Here is a 12313-nt window from a genome sequence, read left to right on the forward strand (position 1 = left end):
GAGGAGGTGTCGCTTATAGATGTTGCCCCCTATCTCCTCGGTACAATGCAACAGTGTTAGGCAGGGATCGGGGGGAAGCTCCCAACCCAGCACCCCACCCAGGCAGGACAGAACCGCCGTCCAGAACGGGCGCAGCCGCCCACAGTCCCACACCGTGTGCAAGAAGGTACCGTCCCCATCGCCGCAACGGAGACACGTGGGGGACCCAATTAAGTGCATGCGCCAAAGGCGGTGCCGGGTGTAATACGCCCTGTGCAGGTATTTGAATTGTATGAAGCGGTATTTGGTGGCCACCGCAGCATATCGCGGACCCGCTATAGCGTCTGCCCAGTCATCCTCCGTGAGCGCGGGGATATCGCACTGCCACGCCTCCTTGGTATTATCTAGGGTAGTGTTCATGAAGGTTGTCAGAGTCTGATAAATCTGGCGAATTTTGTGATCCCCGAGGTCTCCCATCAACAGTCTACCCTCTAGCGGGTGGAACTCCGGCAGAGTGTCTAGGTGCTGGATGCTAGGTGTGAGGGCATGCCGCAACTGGTGAAACTGGGATTTATGCAGCTCAAAATCGGCCTGCAGCATCTGAAATGACTTAAGCGACACTCCCTTCATTACATCCCCCAGCGAGGAGATCCCTATCATGTCCCAATAGCGAAAGCCCTCCAGACTTGCCGTCTCCTTGAGCAGGGTACCCTGCCACAATGGGGTGGCCCGCGTAAGCCTGCCGCGCCAGCCAATAGAGATGACCGATTGCCGCCAGATCCGGATCACCGTAGCACACGCAGGGGGCAACCGGTCCAGCGAGGAACGGCTATAAAGAAAATGCAGCAGAGGCTTCTCCGCCAATGCGGCCCGGTCCAATGCGTAGGCTGGATCCGCGGGGGAGGCATACCACTAGTCATTTAAGACTAGGAGATGCGCGGCCCTGTAGTATGTCTGAACGTCCGCCACCGCTATGCCCCCGCAGTAGGTAGACTGCACACACGTCGCCAAGGCCACCCTCACCGGCCCGCCATGCCAGAGGAATTCATTCAAAAGTGCATTCAGCTGGCGGAACCACGCCTGGAGCACCTGGAAGGGGTAGTGTTGGAGATGGTACAAGAGACGCGGTAACGTCACCATCTTGAAAATGGCCCATCGGCCGTAGAGGGAGAGTGGAAGATGCGACCACACCCTAGTTTCATTGCGGACTTGGGTCAGCAGGGGCGCAATATTCAGAGTCCAAGCAAGATCCGGTGTGCGGGTGACCCGCACTCCTAGGTATTTGATATGGTCCGGGGCCAGCACTAATTGAGAGGCCCAAGCCTGGCTTCTCTGGTCACCATACAGGGGAAACAGAGTGGACTTAGCCGGGTTAGCCACGAGGCCCGACGTCTCGCCGAACACCCGCAGAATCTCAAGCACCCGGGTCCCAGAGGCCCACGGTTCCACCATAAAGAAGATGACATCATCGGCATATAGCGCGATACGATCAGAGTGGCCCGAGGGCCAGTCCATACCCCGAAGGACCGGATCGGAGCGGGACCACGCCGCCAATGGCTCGATTGCCAACGCGAACAGCAGAGGGGACAGCGGGCACCCCTGCCGCGTCCCCCGCTTGATCGAAAACGAAGGGGAACAGGCGCCCGCCACCCTAACCGACGCCAAGATGTCCGTATACAGCAGACGCGTATATGCCAAGAATCGGGGCCCCAAGTTTACCGCCCCAAGCAGCTTGAACAGGTAGGTCCAACTAAGGGAGTCGAAGGCTTTATCAATATCCGCCTGGAGCAGAGCGGGGTAAGTACACATTTAAATAAATAAAACGAATTTCATTGCGTGCGCTGCATCCATATTCCGGTGTTTACATTTCCCCACCCTGCCCCTCCCCTGCCCCACCTCACCGCCCACGGAACTCCCTCCACGGACCGCTACTGCAGTTAAATGACCAGCTATCAATCTATAACTTTATAAATTGTCCTTTTTTTTTACTGAATATAATGATACATGTTATTTTCCACGTTTTGTTTGGGGAAAAAAATATTATGGTGCACTGTGTATTTGATTTGATGTAATTGGACTCCTAATGTACTGCATTTTAAGATAAAATCGGAATACCTGTATCTTACTGAGTTTGTTAGTAGATGAATTTGGACTTCTGAAATAAAGCCTATCCTGTGAACTGATGCATGCTGTCGGAATTTGCGTTTGGGACAACTCCACCCCAAAATCAAAAATAATTATTTTTTTATTTGTTTATTATCAGATCACTTAAACTAAGTTAAATGTCAAGTTTGCACATGACCCATGTATGAAAAAATGTATACATGATTTCACCAATATCTTTACTGGTCGTTTTCTTGAAAGAACAAAACGATTGAATTGTTTTCCGCAAAACTTGCATACAGTCAAGCATAACGGCCTCATGAACCTCGTCCTTCTTAAAATATTTTTATGAGGTTCCTGGGAGTCGCGATATAGGTTCGACCATCTTTCCTGACTCAATATAGGTGCCGTTATTATCACGACGTATGATCACACTGAGGGCTTATTGTCAGTCACCTGATAATCCTGGTGAGGCAGTTAAATGGAGTCACCCCTCCCATCAGAATTCTGAGCTCCACGGTAATCTTGAAGGTCCAATGTGTTTCGTCCAGACTATGGGGTCTATTATGATGTAGGGCGGATCGCCACTACCATGTGAGCGGTGGCGATCCGCACTACATCATACCCCGCCCGCCACCCATTTCCCCCCGCCATATTAGTATGGCGGGGGGGACCCTGGTGGACGGAAAGACCGTCCGCCGGTTTTCCGTCGGTCACACAGGTGACCGGGCGGAAAAGGGGCCTGATATGGTGGCGGTGTCTGCTAGACACCGCCATTCATATTAGGAAGGCAGCGGGAGGCAGCCTTTCCGTGGCGGTGTTGCCGCCACTCATGCAGATTTTGCTTTCGGGGGCCCGTTGCTGGCCCCCAGGGTATTGGAGTGGTGGGGGGTGCACATGAGGGGTACCTATGGTACCCCCCTTCATTGTCACAGACAAGGTGGCAGGCACCACGCGGTGCCTGTCACCTTGTGCATGACAATGCACAACGTGCATTCCCAGCATTGTGGCGGGCGGTGCTGTGAGCACCGCCCGCCACAATGCTGGGCATGTAGGATGCCACTGCCACGGTGGTATCCTAATTGCAGGTGCGGGACCACCGCACCACTGGCGGCCGGTCCCAGCACAGCTAGGGTGGCGGGCGGACTAAAGTCCGCCCGCCATCCTAATAGGCCGCTATATGTCTGTGCAAAATTCAGGGACAAAATGGGGGAACTGGGTGCCGTTTTCCTGACTGATCCATTAATTTCTCATTTTGGGGGGTACATCTCAAAATCCTCGCCCCTCTAGCTCACCTCCCGCCTTCCCACCCAAATTACCAATGTGCCCAATATTGATAAGTAAAGGGAGTAGGGCGCATAACAGACCGATAATAGGGACTCATGATAATAGGCTATAAGTGCTGAGATTCTATGAGTCCCCAAACTACTTGTCGCAGGAGGGGCAAGCAACAACAGCACTGTCAGAATATAGTGTTCTTAAGGAAGATTCTAGAAGAAGAGAAGGAAGTGGTCACCGGTCCCTTCGCTGTGTGACCATCCCTTTGATCACTGGTATGAAACTGCATGGAAAGGATGGTTGGAGGTGAGAGGATAGGTGACCTGAATCTCATCAAGAATGGATATCCTTTGGTGAGAGTGGGTCATTCCTGTTCTTGCTCCATGACATAATGTAGCTCTAGGGGAGAACGTCCTTGCACATTCCCAGACATCAATGTCATAACAGACACAAACGCACGATAGATTAATTTACTGTGATGAATCGGCAAACCTGCTGATTTTTTAGGAAAAACTTGGAGTGAAAAACGATGAGGGGCTCTGGGGGGGGGGCAGGGCTTGCAAAATGGGCGATGTCATGGGGGTAAATAAATGCCTAAGAAGCCATGGAGGAGGCTGGGCTCGAAAGAGCGGCAAATCCAGGCCCTGCCACAGCAGCCACTCCCACCCTCCCCACAAAAGGAGAAGACTTATGAAGCGGCCTCTTGTGTACACGGTGAGATTGTAAATTAGCCTCTGACTTTGAAGAATCTGTAATGACAAACCCGGGGTTTCAGCTCACCAGGTGCTCACTGCCTAATACGGGCTCTTCATCGGGAGACCGTGTGATGCGCTCCCATATTGTGTGACTCCCCGTGGCACTGGGTGAACTACTGACATCTCTGAATGGACAAGCCTCCAACAGGCAAAGAGGAATTATTTGTCAGTTCTACCCATGAGAGTTCTACCCATCAGGTAACTGACTGCCAGAGGCCATTGAGCCATCGTTCTGCCCTTTGTTAAATGGGTAGCACTAGCACATTTGAAATGTGAATCAGGGGTAGCAGAAAACAGATAAGTCAGAGTTTAAAGGGGGCGGGTCTCCAATTTTTACAGGGGCCGCAGTCTGCAAAACAGAAGTTAACCTAAAAAATGCATAAACATGACAACAACAGTGTTGCCTAACACAGTAGCTAAAAGAGAGACCTCTTTAGATGTGCAACAGAGATGTGTTTGCTTAAGTGGTAATGGTCTGCACTACAATGTTAGGCAAAATATACTTTAGAGGATGCTGGGCACCACTCTTAAATGTTCAAGCTTTAAAGTAACGAAGTTAAGAAATATATACACCTGTTTAGAAAGTGGACAGTATCTATCCTTCAATGAAGAACTTGAAACAGAGCAATAGAAAATATGAGAAATGTTCAGGGCTGGCATCCTTATGTGAGGTAAGGCAGACGCCTTATTATGTCAGCAGTAGGTGCAGCAAAAAGCACTGTATATGAACTGTTAGTAAAGCCCATAGGTCTGGTCTGGCACTGGCTGACAACCTTTTTGATTTGACAATGCGTGTTTTGTGTTGTCATTATTTGTTATAAAACATTGTTCTGGGAGCTGCCGGGCCCTCACAATTATTATTTTTTAATTTAAAAAAAAAAATGTGAAAAAGCAAAAATATTTTTGGGGTCGAAAAGTACACTTTGCCCTAATAGTCACTGGTACTGATGTGGGCTTTGTGTAAGAAATAAAGCCATCACTCACAGTGAAGTTAGCCAGTGATGCAAGTGGGCTAACCTATGGTGTATGCTGTAGTGGGCTGAACAAATATTGCACATGACACAACAAAAGGCCAATGGAGGAACAGGGCTTGCTGAGAGCCCTTTAAAAGTAAGAATATTATATAAAGCTTTTTGCACTTCAATCAAAAGGTCTTGTGTAACGTCAGGCCTAAATACAACACTTTTGCTAGGGTAAGAGGGACACCCATGATGCCAAATATCCTTACATGACCGGCAGAACATTCACTTATAGAATAGGGAAAGAAGTGTTCAGAGGAGCAGTATGGCCTTGTGAACTCCTGGTCCTTGTTAACATATTTTCCCTCTCAGAATCTTAGAGAAGGAAGCCAAAGAGACAGCTCTGAATGTGTGCCTGTGGGTTTAGCACAAGTGGTGTACCGGTAAGCATGAAGAAGTCTTTTTTCATCTTGTCATGGTGGATACGCTCACGCCACCCTTAGCTCCATACTGCTGAGTGCTAACAGTAGGGAGAAGGAGGAAGGTGGAATTATGCATTCTCAAGTTAGTTGCTTGTACAGCTCTTAGACCCTTTCCTGGACCACTTTAATGTGAGGAGGTGAGAGGTAAAGGGGAAGGCACAGCGGGTTAGGTCATGCTGTTTGCCAGCATGGCACATGTACTAATGGTGCAATCAACAGACACCAAGGGTATTTGCATACTATGCCGGAGAAGATGATGTCCTTCTAGATAGTGAGCTACTCTCCAGAGAAGGAGGTTCTGCCATGTTCCTCAGTTAACCTTGGAAACTACTCGAAGGAAACTGATTCCGGAATGTCTGTGTGTGTAAGATCTTCTCACCTTCCAATAGCTCTGGACAAAGGCAGTGTCTCTTCTCTTGTCACCTGAGCGACACGGTAGCATCAGCCCTTACAGTGGCTCGCCTCATTTTTCAAGGGCAGGCCGCAGTGGTGGGCCAGGAGTTCCCATGTGTCACTAAAATGAAGTGAGCAAGACCCACTGGTCCAGTGAATACTGCCCACTTCAGTGTTCCCAGGGACACATGTGCATAGTGCATACAAGGTGCCTTTGGAGATATTTTCCAAAGAATGTAAAAGTAGCTTGAACATTCACATCTATGTCTCATATCCAGAAATGTCCCCCTCCCCAGATAGTATTCAGGAACGTTATGTCCTCTGTAACCAAGATGGCCAGCAAGAGCCACAGAGCTGATGGTCAGGATCACCAATAGCCACATATCACCTTACAGGATGAGTGCGGCTCAATGAACTCAGCCTGAAAATACCTGCCCTACTGACTGTCAGAGTGGGGTTTTCACACCATGCCACCTCTGATTAAGCCATGGGACTTGAGCTGCACCCTACTGATCCGGCGCCAGTAGGCCAAAACCGGCCTAGGTAGCTCGCGTTTCCTTCTGAAGGAGGCCTCGTCTGGCAGTTCAGGATGGGTATTTTCCCATAAGGAGCAGGGTCAGTACAGATTTGCATAAGGCGGACCTCGTTTAAGAGTGGAATGGTGGGCAAAAAATGATGGAATGGAATGAGTCCCCAAGCAGTTGTTAGCAACTGACAATACTTCAAGCATTCCATCCATCATCTTTTTTTATGCTATCTCTGAGTAGGAGGCTCCATCTAATGTAGAACACAGCAGCTTTGAGCCTTAGACCAGGCTCTTGCTTTAAACAATGTGTTAATACTTTATTGAAATTTTAGTATTCACCTGGACTTATGCTGTCGCCAAATATCGACCACCAACAAATCAAAAAGGTAACTAGAAATGGATTTAAGGATAGTTAATCTATATATGCCTGCCTTGATTATATATTGGTAGTCAATAATGTTGGAATATTGTATACCGATTTCGTGACATACAACCCTTTAAAGGAGTACCTGCCACCTACTGTAACCTGCACTGGTTACCAATGTGCTTCCTTGTCCAACTCTAGTGGGTAACCATAGCTGTTAAAACCGTCAACACCTGTGTTTTTAGGCTCTTTTAACATACTCCTTGAAGGAAAGCCCTCATGCAGACACCTCTATGTTAGGATAACGGTGTCAGTGTTTAGTGACAGCTTCAGAAGTGCAGCTGAAAATAATAGCTAGGATTGGATGGAGGTATCACGTGACTTGGGGCAGCCTGGCAGCTGCCTATTGGGTGCCCCCTGGGAGGCTTTGTGACTTGCTGTGGGATGGACCAATCCACAGAAGGCAGCATCCTTGGATCGGGGGTGGCTGTGTGGGGGGTTGCCTATGCAGTGCCTCTGCACCTGTGGTGTCACAACTCCACGGTTCAGATCAGACCCTCCCTCCAGGTCTAGTCATTAAAGTGCCTTTTACACTTCTTGGACTGCTTCCTAACTTTCATGGCATCTTCCGAGAATCAAAGAGGGAGGCTGCTGGGGTTCTGATTTCTGACTATCAAAAAGGATAACAACATCATCCTATGCATAGGAAAATACAGCTTAAGCTCTAGATTTAATTGCAAGGCACACGTGGGCCAGTGAGAAGCCACAACACAATATAACTAAAGCACTCACTGCCAGGGCCTTGCCACTTCGAAGTGAATAAATCAAGTTACTGTTACAAAATGACTAGCGGGCTTTACTTGATTTTCCACTTAATTATAGATTTGCCATATTAGCCGTCACCTGCTGCATAATTGTCAGATTTTAACTAAACAAAAAAGGTTTCTAGCTCAAACTGATCAAAAGTTACTAAAAACGCAGAAATGCCCGTCGCAAGAATGACTTGTAACCTTTCAGTAGCTCAATGCTGTATTTAGGTGCTAAACTAGCATTCATAAGGCGAAACCTATGCTCAGACTGGTAAAAAAGACAAAATAATGAAGTGATAATATCACAAAATGTGCATCCATACACTACATATTTTGCCATTTCTGGCCACATAATTTAATCAACCCTGCCACATAATTTGGTCCTCTCCTGCCACATAATTCCAGTGTCCCTGTCAATCGATAAATGACGCTTCCTTTATCAACTGCAGAATGATGAAGAGCGCTGGGGTTTGCAGGTTAGACGGGATATGTGCAGCCGACAGGTAATACATCCCCTGAGCTATTTTACGATGTTAGTGCATGGACGCATAAGTAATACCATCTAAAACCAACTTATTAAACATTGCTGGTGTGCAGGCAAAGAAAAGGGCTTCTGGGATTGCAGAAACTCGCTCATCCAGCATGCGAGGATACCAAATAAGGCAGCACTGCAACATGGAACAAAATTGCTCTCTTTGAGATTGTTACAGTAAATGTACAGGGTCAGATAATGCAGTTTAAGAAGCCGGGTGGGGTCCACATTTGGGACTGTATTCAGTACTCCCAAAAGACACTGAAAGCGACAGGCTCGCCTAATTCCCCCTATCAACACCTCCCCCCACCCCGCAAAGCCCCCCAGGGCCACTCCCCAAACACACACGAACACCAAACACTGCCCTGCTCTGCTTCCCACTGTCCAACGTAAATACCCACACAAGATAATTGAGGTGAAGGCTCTGAAAGTTATGTGCCCAGTATCACACAATTTACAAGTGATGAAGCTGGGCACCGTTCTCATGCCTCGTGTGCCCAAAGTCAACAACAACTGAAAAAGCACTTAAATGACCTAATGTGATCCACAAAAACATCCTTAAAAACAAAATCAGTTTATTTGAAATTGCCCCAATCAAAAACAAATTAAAAGTGTCAATGCGATGCGAAAAGCAACATGATGCAGAGGTAGCAGCTGGACCTGGGGTTGAGGTCAAGGGAGCTGCCTTGTTTAGCTTATATGATGTCCACAAATAACCATCCACTCTAAAAACATACAATTCTGCCTTTTTCTATAGAATGTGTGCATCGAGGTTCTGCACGACACTGCTCAATGAAGCACCCTGGTTGTGCACAGGATAAACGTATCCGTGTACAAGACGAAAACAATCATGGTACATCACCTCCTTACGAAGAGGCGAATTCTCTTACTGGCTAAAGGTTTTCCTGATACAGAGACTGTTTTTAAATAAAACAATACACATTAAACTGGAGGACAGGCAGCCTCAGAGATAGATTAGCCAGGTCTACGAAAGGACGCACTGCATCCCGAGGACACACGCATACGCAGACACACACTCCGGCATTCTCCCCTTGTGCGCTTGTTACCAAAGGTCACTGACTTTGCTGCTGCTGCTGTCTCCCTGCACATGTCCAGGACCAGCCACCGCATCGGCAGGCTCATGTGAGCGCAGTGACTCTCGGAGCACAGCACGGAACAGCTCAGACAAAGCCCAAGGCAGCCCTGCTCACCCAGGGATCTCTCATGCTGCATGGCTGAGGAATGCAGTCTACACCCCTGGCCGAACCATTCGCAGGGAACTCCAGGGAGGCGCGGGCCATACCACTTTACAAATCGGAGTGGGCACAGGGCTTGCGATGATTGCGCCAGTTGTCCCGTCACTGATCTCTTTAACAATGGTAATTTACGCGCGCAAACTACAAGCTAATTGTTCTTGGATACACGAAAAACAGGTGTAATAAAGCGTTTCTCACCTTACAGATAGGCAATGGTCTGAGGGATTTGTTGGTTCATGAGAAAATGGATACTGTGAAGGTGATGGTACCTTTTATTGGGATGCTGCAGATAATACATAAAACAGGTTGCAAATATATGACTTTACAGGGTTCCAAATGGTATTTTCCTAAATAGAAAAAAACAGGAAAACAGAGGTTCACAGAGACAATCAGGAACTATTAACTCCTTTTAGCCAAGGATGGTTTGCACCAGTTCAAAACAAGCACAAGTAGAGCAATAGGTTCTCGAAAAAAAAGTAAAAGCGTGCTAAAATGTTGAGAGAGACACACATCCACCTGACGTACTCATTCACATGTGGGTCTTACACACATGCAGAAAAAAGCATATATCACACAGACCCATGGCACCTTGACCCGCAGATAGACATGCACACTCATAGATAGGGTTGCCACCCTTCCAAGAGAGAAACAACGAGGATCTGTTGTTGTTTTAAGAGCCTGCATAAGGCCTGGACTTGATATTAAATAGGACTTGAAAGAAAATCGTATATATTCATTTGTAAAACGAATTGTCTACCTTTGTTTACTTTAATTATCAGTCAGGGGTCGGTAACCTAACACTAGAACGCATTTAGAAGACCCAGCTCTAGTACACATTTAGAAGACCTTTCTATATATATTTGCTGTTTGAAGTATGTAGAGATATTGACTATAAGTACCGACTTTATAGATGATTTTGCTTAATTTTATGCCAGACCGACATTAAAATAACGGTGGTGCCGGTGTAAAACCGACCTGGTGGGAACCCTACTTACAGATCATAGACAGACAGATACAAATGTACACAGGAGGTCAAAAAGTATAAAGAGAGCTATGAACAGAGACCAATAGACACACGTGTAAACATGCCTAGTGCACACATGTAAACATGCCAAGCAGGGTGCCCAGGATTTCTGGCTCACAAAACATAGACACCTCCCGTACACAGACAAACAAATGGGTGAAGAGATATATAAATATAGATAACATACACAGTTCCACACATACACATCCATACACAAAATGCCACTTCCTACATACAAACACACATGCAGCCACAAATAGTACACATAGTGGCAGGCATTGATGAAGGATCAAGTTGTGATGACAGAATGGCATAGAATGGAGTAGAATGTCGTAGAGTGGTGTGTCGAAGAGTGTAGTAGAGTGTTGTGGAGTGGCGTAGAGTGGAGTGGAGTAGAGTGGAGTGGCGTAAAGTGGAGTGGCATAGAGTGGAGTGAGGTAGAGTAGACTAGTGTGTCGCAGAGTGGAGTGTCGTACAGTGGAATGGAACAGAGTAGAGTGCCATAGAGTGGAGTAAAGTGACATGGAGTGACGTAGAGTATTGTCGAGTAGAGTGTCAGAGTGGTGTGGCTTAGAGTGGAGAGGTGTGTCATAGAGTGGTGCAGAGTGGCGTAGAGTAGAAGGAATAGATTGGAATAGAGTGGCGTAGAGTAAAGTGTGGTGGAGTGGCATAAAGTGGAGTAGAGTGGAGCAGCATAGAGTAGCATAGAGTGTCGTAGAGTGAAGTGGCATAGAGTGCTGTAGAGTGTGATAGAGTGTGGAGTGTCGTGTCGTAGAGTGTCGTAGAGTGTTGTAGTGTGAAGTGCCATTAGAGTCGAGTGCAGTAGAGAAGAGTTGAATTTCCTAGAGGGGAGAGTCTTAAAGTAAAGTAGTGTAGAGTGTCCTAGAGTGGAGTGGCAAGGAGTGTAGTGTAGTTTAGTGGAGTGACGTAGAGTGCAGTGGCGCTGAGTGGAGTGTTGTAGAATGGAGTGGCGTAAATCAGAGTGGAGTGTGTTGGAGTGGCGTAGAGTGGAGTGTTATAAAGAGGAGTGGTGTAGAGGAGTGGCATAGAGTGGCGTGGCGTAGAGTGGAGTGTTATAGAGTAGAGTAGAGTGACTTAGAGTGGAACGGTATAGAGTGAAGTGGTCTGGAGTGGCATAGAGTGGAGTAGACTAAGGTAGAGTGGAGGGGCTTAGAGTGGCACAGCGTGTCGTAGAGTGGAGTGGCATAGAGTGGATTTGAGTGTTGTAGAGAGGAGTGGCATAGAGTGGAGTAGGGTGTTGTAGATTGTAATGGATTAGAGTGTAGTAGTGGTCAGAGTGGAGTGGCATAGATTGGTGTTTCATAATGTGGAGTATCATAGAGTGGAGTGCCATAGAGTAGAGTGTCATAGCGTGGAGTCTCACAGGGTGAAGTGGAGTTGTGTGGAGTGGAGTAAAGTGTTGTGGAATGGCATTTAGTGGAGTGGTGTAGAGGGGAGTGCCATTTCGTAGAGTGGAGTGTCATGGAGTAGAGTGGAGTAAAGTAGATTGTCATAGAGTGTAGTGGTATAAAGTGAAGTGCCATAGAACAGAGTGGGGTAGAGTGGCATAGAGTGGAGTAGAGGGTCGTGGAGTGACTGAGGGGCGTATGTATCAAATACCGTTATTGCGATTCTCAAATAGCGATTTTTAGGGAATAGCTATTTGAGAATCGCAAAACGGGATGTAATAAAAAATTTGCAAATATTTTGCGATTCCTAGGCATTCTTTAATTGCGATTAGCAAATTGTGCATCGCAATTAAGGAATACCTTCCCATTCATTCCTATGGGCTAGGAGGCCCATAGGAATGAATGAGAAGACATTCTCAATTTGTGATTCACAATTAGAGAATC

At 47.2% G+C, this 12313-nt stretch overlaps 1 protein-coding gene across 2 annotated transcripts in view; it reads right to left on the reverse strand.

The window, feature by feature from the left end:
- The window catches only part of LOC146867869 (uncharacterized), a 587713-nt gene extending 578304 nt beyond the window's left edge, over nt 1-9409 (reverse strand). For both annotated transcript variants that reach the window (XM_085608579.1, XM_085608578.1), the window contains exon 1: nt 9262-9409. The gene's annotated coding sequence lies outside the window, so the exon portion shown is untranslated. The remainder of the gene's footprint in view (nt 1-9261) is intronic.
- Nucleotides 9410-12313: the final 2904 nt, after the last annotated feature.

The sequence above is a fragment of the Triturus cristatus genome, chromosome 1_2, assembly GCF_964204655.1.
Source record: "Triturus cristatus chromosome 1_2, aTriCri1.1, whole genome shotgun sequence".
NCBI classification, from domain to species: domain Eukaryota; kingdom Metazoa; phylum Chordata; class Amphibia; order Caudata; family Salamandridae; genus Triturus; species Triturus cristatus.